The sequence below is a fragment of the Erinaceus europaeus genome, chromosome 2 (assembly GCF_950295315.1).
Source record: "Erinaceus europaeus chromosome 2, mEriEur2.1, whole genome shotgun sequence".
Classification (NCBI taxonomy): domain Eukaryota; kingdom Metazoa; phylum Chordata; class Mammalia; order Eulipotyphla; family Erinaceidae; genus Erinaceus; species Erinaceus europaeus.
This window is the reverse complement of record NC_080163.1, coordinates 132,934,703-132,942,174: the sequence shown is the minus strand read 5'-3', so window position 1 is coordinate 132,942,174 and position 7,472 is coordinate 132,934,703.

The following is a 7,472-nucleotide window of genomic DNA, read 5'->3' as shown; positions in this document are numbered from 1 at the left end:
ATTAACAAAACCATAGGGTAGGAGGGGTACAACTCCACACAATTCCCACCGCCCAATCTCCATATCCCACCCCCTCCCCCGATAGCTTTCCCATTCTCTAGCCCTCTGGGAGCATGGACCCAGGGTCATTGAGGGTTGCAGAAGGTAGAAGGTCTGGCTTCTGTAATTGCTTCCTCGCTGAACATGGGTGTTGACTGGTCGGTCCATACTCCCAGTCTGCCTCTCTCTTTCCCTAGTAGGATGGGTCTCTGGGGAAGCTGAGCTCCAGGACACATTGGTGGTGTCTTCAATCCAGGGAAGTCTGGCCGGCATCCTGATGACACCTGGAACCTGGTGACTGAAAAGAGAGTTAACATACAAAGCCAAACAAATTGTTGAGCAATCCTGGTCCCAAAGCTTGGAAAAGTGGAGAGGAAGTATTAGGGAGGTACTCACTGCAAACTCTAGTGTACTTCTGCTTTCTTACTTTGGTGCCATACTCCAAACTCAGTCAATTTCTGCTTTGCGTTTCTACTTCTTTTTTTTTTTTTTTTTACATGCATAACATTCCCCAGATTCCCATTCAACAATACAACCCCCACTATTTCATTCATCATTTTTCATGGACCTGTATTCTCCCCACCCACCCACCCACCCACCCCAGAGTCTTTTACTTTGGTGTAATACTCCAATTCCATTTCAGGTTCGACTTGTGTTTTCTTTTCTAATCTTGTTTTTCAACTTCAGCCTGAGAGTGAGATCATCCCATATTCATCCTTCTGTTTCTGACTTATTTCACTCAACATGATTTTTTCAAGGTCCATCCAAGATTGGCTGAAAACGGTGAAGTCACCATTTTTTACAGCTGAGTAGTATTCCATTGTGTATATATACCACAACTTGCTCAGCCACTCATCTGTTGTTGGACACCTGGGTTGCTTCCAGGTTTTGACTATTACAAATTGTGCTGCCAAGAACATATGTGTACACAGATTTTTTTTGGATAGATATGTTGTGTTCCTTAGGATATATCCCCAGGAGAGGAATTGCAGGATCATAGGGTAGTCTATCATGTCAGATATGAGAATAGCTGTTCCTGCCCTTTTTTGTGGGCCATTGGCTTGAATGATAGTTTTCCATCCTTTCACTTTAAGTCTGTGTTTGTCTTGTTGCGTTAGGTGAGTTTCCTGTAGACAACATATTGTTGGGTTGTGTTTTCTGATCCATCTTCCTACTCTGTGTCTTTTAATAGGTGAATTCAGGCCATTGACATTTATTGATATCAAAGATTGAAGATATTTTAACGCCATTCTTGTAGAGTTTTAGAGTGTTTTGATATGTGTTCTATTTGTGGTGGTCTGGTTGTTTATAGGAAACCTTTCAGAACTTCTTTCAAGGCAGGCTTGGTGATGGTTGCTTCCTTCAACTGTTGCTTGTCTGAGAAGGTTTTGATGCTTCCATCTAGTCTGAATGACAATCTAGCAGGATATAGTATTCTTGGCTGAAAGCCTTTCTCATTGAACACTCGATAGATATCTTGCCATTCTCTTCTGGCCTGTAGTGTTTGTATGGAGAAGTCTGCTGCTAATCTTATGGGTTTTCCTTTGTAGGTGACTCTTTGTTTTTCTCTTGCAGCCTTGAGGATCCTTTCTTTATCCTTATGCCTTTCCATTCTAAGTATGACATGTCTTGGTGTCTTTAGGTCTGGGTTAATTCTGTTTGGGACCCTCTGGGCTTCTTGAATCTTTATGTCTTTGATGTTGTCTAGACTAGAGAAATTTTCAGCTATTATGGCCTGGAGAACGCTTTCTTCCTCCCCTTCTCTTTCTTTCTCTGGTAAGCCAATAATGCGTATATTGTTTCTTTTGAAGTCATCCCATAGGACTCTGTTGTTGTTTTCAGCATCTCTTAATCTCTTTTTGAGATCTCTTACTTGTTCTTTAGTTGTCTCTAATTCATCCTCAATCTTGCTAATTCTGTCTTCAGCCTCATAGATTCTATTCTCTCTGCCCTCTACTGCTTTCTGGAGTTCATCTATTTTGTTGCCCTGCTCTGATACTGTTTTAGCTTGTTCAGCTAGTTGCCTTCTTAGCTCAGCAATTTCAGCTTTCAGCTCTCTAATAACCATGAGATTATTAGAATTTTCTTCCATATTCTCATTTGTTGTTCCTGCAGTTCTGATTACAATTTTTTCAAATTCTTTACTCACTCCTGTTATTATTTCCTTAGCTAATGTTTGGATGTTGAACTCGTTGTTTTGTGCTTCGCCCTCTGGAGGACTTTTAGCTGGACTCTTGTCCTGGTTCGAGTCTCCATTATTTTTTCTTGTTGTTTTAACCATTTTATATAAGTTAACAGTTTTTTCAATCCCTGAGTTGGAGTTCAGTGGTGTAAAAGCCTTTTTTTTTTTCCCCTGTAGGCTATGGTAGCCTGAGGGCTTTTAAACTATCAATAGGCTTCTTGGCTTAATCAATGACTCCTGACCAAGAGATAAAGCAGGGTGTGGCAGAGATAATCCAGTGGTTATGCAAAGAGACTTTCACAGCCCTTCAGCTATGCCACCGAGGTATAGGTCTTCTCCTGAGTTTCCCGGTTAGATCTCTTTGCCCTGGTGTCACTCCCTGTTGCTGCTCCAGATTCTGAGGGTAGTAGCAATGGAGACTCAGAGTTGTACTTGGTGAGTCTCTGGGGAGTCCTTTCCTCCCTTCAGCTGTCCCCTTGTTGGTGGAGCAGACTGGAGGTGGTGTCTCCACTGACAGACTGTCGAACTGTTAGCAGTCACTTAATCTCTCCTTAGGCCCCTCTCTCCTCTCTGTCACCAGCCACGCGTGTTTGTACTCACGGGTGATTTACTGGGTTTCTGTGGTCATTCTAGTCCTGTCTTGTTTCGGTCCGGGTGGTCTCCTTTGGTATTCCTAGTTGATCTGCTTCTGAGAAATTCTACAGAGAAATTCCTATCACCCACCCAAGCTGGTTTCTGCCTAGGGAGATCTACCTGCAAACAAGTCCTGGCCCTCTCAACTTACACTGAAAATGGATTCCAGAAGAATTTAAAGACGGGTGCTGTCTTTGTTGATCTCACAGCAGCCTATGACACAGTCTGGCACCGTGGTCTCCTAGTCAAGATCTCAAGATGCCTGCCTCCATGGGTGGCCAACACTATATCGTTTCTTCTCCAAAACAGAAGATTCCGGGTGCATCTGGGTGACAAGTCTAGCAGATGGAGACTTGTCTCAAGTGGCCTCCCCCAGGGCTCTGTTCTGGCTCCTACGCTATTTAATATTTACATCAATGACCTACCAGAAACTTCTTCAAGGAAGTTCATCTACGCCGATGACATCTGCTGTGCTACTCAGGCATCCAAGTTTGACATCCTCGAGGAAACACTCACGAAAGACATGTCTCTGGTATCTGATTACTGTAAAAAATGGCGACTAATCCCTAGCACTGCAAAAACGGTATCATCTGTTTTCCATCTACACCATTCCTTGGCCTTGCGTGAGCTTAATGTGCAGCTTGGCGATACGAGAATCCGGCATGAAGCCCAGCCAGTCTATCTTGGCGTTAGTCTGGATCGCACCCTGTCATTTCAGGATCATCTCATAAAAACTGCAGCAAAGGTGGGCGCGAGGAATAACATCATTGCAAGACTGGCCAGCTCCTCATGGGGCGCGAGCGCTTCCACACTTCGATCATCATCTCTGGCATTATGCTATTCCACTGCAGAATACTGTGCCCCATTATGGTTCCGTAGCCCCCATGTCCACTTGGTCGATTCCAAATTATATTCCTCCATGAGGATAATTTCTGGAACCATCCGTTCCACCCCAGTTCCATGACTGCCAGTTCTTAGCAACATCGCCCCGCCAGATATTCGTCGGGATGCGGCATCATCTAAGTTCATTTCCCACGTCTACGCTCGACTGGACCTGCCAATGTACGAGGATATCTTCGCCCACCCTGTCCAACGCTTGACGTCTCGTCATCCAATCTGGTCCCCTACGCTTACACTGAACTTCTCTGTTCCAGACTCTTGGAAACAGAGTTGGCAGTCAGCTGAGGTAAAGAACAAACACCTCATCACAGACCCCTGCAAGCGTCAACCCCGCTTTGACCTAGCACGTTATGATTGGGCCCTCCTCAATCGCTATCGAACAGGTCATGGCCGGTGCGCTGCTATGTTCCATTGCTGGGGAGCCAGAGACGACCCAAACTGCCCCTGCGGCTACAGACAGACTATGACCCACATAGTCAATGACTGCCACCTCTCCAGATTCAAAGGAGGTCTTGAAACTTTACATCAGGCTCAACCTGACGCTGTTGACTGGCTATGGAAGAAGGGCAAACGCTAGAAGAAGAAGAACTGACTCCTGACCAAGAGATCAAGCAGGGTGTGGCAGAGATAATCCAGTGGTTATGCAAAGAGACTTTCACAGCCCCTCAACTATGCCACCGAGGTATAGGTCTTCTCCTGAGTTTCCCGGTTAGATCTCTGTCCCCTGGTGTCCCTCCCTGCCACTGCTCCAGATTCTGAGGGTAGTAGCAATGGAGACTCAGAGTTGCACTTGGTGAGTCTCTGGGGAGTCCTTTCCTCCCTTCAGCTGTCCCCTTGTTGTGGAGCAGACTGGAGGTAGTGTCTCCACTGATAAACTGTTGAACTGTTAGCAGTCACTTAATCTCTCCTTAGACCCCTCTCTCCTCTCTGTCACCAGCCACAGCGTGTTTGTACTCACGGGTGATTTACTGGGTTCCTGTGGTCATTCTAGTCCTGTCTTGTTTCGGTTCCGGGTGGTCTCCTTTGGTATTCCTAGTTGATCTGGGAGAGGAGGAGAGGAGAGGAGAGAAAGCCATCTGCTTCTCGCAGCTCCCTTTTGTTTCCATTTTATTGCATAAGACAGAGAGAAATTGAAAGGGTCTGGGAAGATAGAGAGGGGGACCTCTTCACCTCTGTGAGACAATTCCTCTGCAGGTGGGTAGTCAGGGGCTGGAACCAGGATTCTTACACAAGTCCTTGCACTTGGCACTATGTGCACTTAACCCAATGCTCCACTGCCAGACCCCCACCTTTCACACTCTTTCAGGAGTGAATGCTTCACCACTCCTGAAACGTCCTCCCTACAAGTGAAGAGCAGGATTTGAGCAAAGTAATGTGTACATTAAACCAGGTGTGCCTCCATTGGGCCCCAGAAACATTATTTCTCATATGTAATAGGTAAAATATAACACAACAACAACAACAATAATAATAATAAAAGGTCCAGAGAGACAGCATAGTGGTTATGCAAAAGATTTTCATGCCTGAGGCTCCAAGGTCCTAGGTTCAATCCTCAGCACCACGTAAGTCAGAGCTGAGCAGTATTCTGGTCTCACTCTCTGTATCTCTCTCTCTCTCTTATTAAGATAAAATAAAATAAAGTTTGAGGAAGTTGGGCAGTAGTGCAGCAGTTTAAGAGCAGGTGCTGCAAAGTTTAAGGATTGGCATAAGGATCCCGGTTTGAGCCCCCAGCTCTCCACCTGCAGGGGAGTCACTTCACAGGCTGTGAAGGAGGTCTGTAGGTGTCTATCTTTCTCTCCCTCTCTCTGTCTTCCCCTCCTCTCTCCACTTCTCTCTGTCCTATCCAACAACAAGACATCAATAACAACAATAAAACAACAAGGGCAACATAAGGGAATAAATAAGTATTTTAAAAAGACTTTATAAAAAATTTAAAAAATAAAGATTGAAAACCTAGTTAAAAAAATGCATGGAGCCTGCTGTAATAGCTCACTTGGGTAGTGTGCTATTTGCCATATGTGCAACCCAGGTTCATGCCCCTGGTCCCCACTTGCAGGCGGAAAGCTTTGCAAGGGGTGAAGCAGGGCTGCAGATGTCTCTCTATCACCTCCTTCTCTCTCGGTTTCTGGCTTTCTCTATCCAATAAATAACAACAAAAAGTCCTGACACTTCTTTTTAGGAGAGTTGTGTGAGCCCAGGAAACCTCAAGGCATGTATTACAGCACCACCTTCTGGCCAGTGAATGTAGCCAAAGGCAGAATGAATTTTATCTGTGAGGCCACTTGAGTTATCACCCCCTTCTTAGAATCTGGCAGAATTTTAGTTTTCCTTTCTGTTCTTTTTTCTCAACTTCTGTTGATGAGTGGGATCATCCAATACTCATCTTTATCTTTCTGACTTAGCTCACTTAACATAATTCCTTCTAGCTCCATCCAAAATGGGTCAGAGAAGGTGGGTTCATTGTTCTTAACAGCTGCATAGTATTCCATTGTGTATATATACCACAGCTTTCTCAGCCACTCATATATCAACATGTTGTTGGGCACCTGGGTTGCTTCCAGGTTTTAGCTATTATGAATTGTGCTGCTATGAACATAGGAGTACACATATCTTTTTGGTTGGGCATTATGGAATCCTTGGGGTATATCCCCAGGAGAGGAATTACTGGGTCATATGGAAGGTCCATGTCTAGCCTTGTGAGAGTTCTCCAGACTGCTCTCCACAGAGGCTGGACCAATTTACATTCCCACCAGCAGTGCAGAAGGGTTCCTCTGTCCCCACAGCCTCTCCAGCATTTGTTGCTGCTGTCCTTTTTGATGTAAAACTAAAAGCAGGATCTGACTAAATCGAGAGTACACCAAAGTAAAAACCCTGTGGTGAGGGGGAGGGTGGACATTCAGCTTCCCAGGGTGGTGGTGGGGGGCAGGGGGGTGGAATAGGACACAGTCTTTTGATGGTGGGAATGGTGTTTATGTACATTCCTATTAAAGTATAGTCATATAAATCACTAATTAATATGAGAGGGGAAAATTGATTGTATGTCTCAAAATTTTTAAAACACAGACTGAGTCTTTTTAATACATAGGCTGAATCTTTGATATGTGGACTCTCTCAAAAGCCTAGACCAGGTAGAACAGAAGCAACCAGTGGCACAGCTATATACAAGATGCTGGGTATTACACAGCAAACCTTAACAAAGGGACTTTTCAAAGTTAACCCAATTACCAAATAATGTGATTATAACAACAACTATCCATTGTCTTCTTGAACCCTAAGACAGCAGGAACCTCACATTTCCACTATTGAGCTTATATTTCCCTCAGTCCTGGAACCTTAGGGTGGGGCCCACTTTCCTGCATGCTTCTCTCAATGCATATCAAATAATATTGCACCGCTGATCGCAACCTAATCAACGCAACGAGTGCCACCTCAGCATGCTTCACTTCAGACTGTGTCCAGAGACTTCAGGAGTGAAATGACAACCTTCAGCTTCATTACTTGGGTGAGACCTTTCCTTTCATTGTATTCTCTAATTCCATTCCAGGTGGTTCACTTCCTAACAAAGTCCCAAAACCTAGATGTAGACCAGGCACCCTGAGATAGAGAATATGTTCACAGGTATCTATAAACTAGGGCAAAATGTATACCTGAAAGCAGAAGTACACAAGAGTCTGCATTGAGTAACCCCCAACACTTCATCTGCACTATTCCAACCTTT